Here is a 627-nt window from a genome sequence, read left to right on the forward strand (position 1 = left end):
TTTACATTTAGACATTTAGCAGACGCTTTTATCCAAAGTGACTTACAAATGAGGACAATAGAATCAATCAAAACCGACAAAAGAGCAACAATATGTAAGTGCTGTGACAAGTCTCGGGTAGCTTAACGCAGTACACGTAGCAAGAGTTTATATATATATATATATATATAAATAAAAAGAAAAACAAGTATAGAATAGAAAAAGAATAGGGAACGCTAGTGTTAGAGAATCTTTTTTTATATATATATATATATATATATATGTAACGTTAACGTTATATAAAAATGAAACAATTCAAAAGAATAGAAAAATAATGGAGAATGCTAGTGTTAGAGGCTCTTTAAAAAAAAAAAGACAAGTAGTAAGAATAGAAATAGAAAATAGAGTGCAAGTGTTAGAGGGTAAAGGGTTTTTTTCTCTTAGAATTAGAATAGAGTGCTAGAGTTAGAGGGTCCAATGAATTTCATTCCACTTCACTTTTTATATAATATGTGAAAAATATTTTATATTGTTTCATTGCATTTGGATGGATAAAATTTATTTATTTCGTTTAAGAAATCTGGATATTAGCCTACATATATACAGTGGGTACGGAAAGTATTCAGACCCCCTTAAATTTTTCACTCT

This window comes from Sinocyclocheilus anshuiensis, unplaced genomic scaffold (genome assembly GCF_001515605.1).
Source record: "Sinocyclocheilus anshuiensis isolate Anshui unplaced genomic scaffold, SAMN03320099.WGS_v1.1 scaffold189, whole genome shotgun sequence".
NCBI lineage: Eukaryota > Metazoa > Chordata > Actinopteri > Cypriniformes > Cyprinidae > Sinocyclocheilus > Sinocyclocheilus anshuiensis.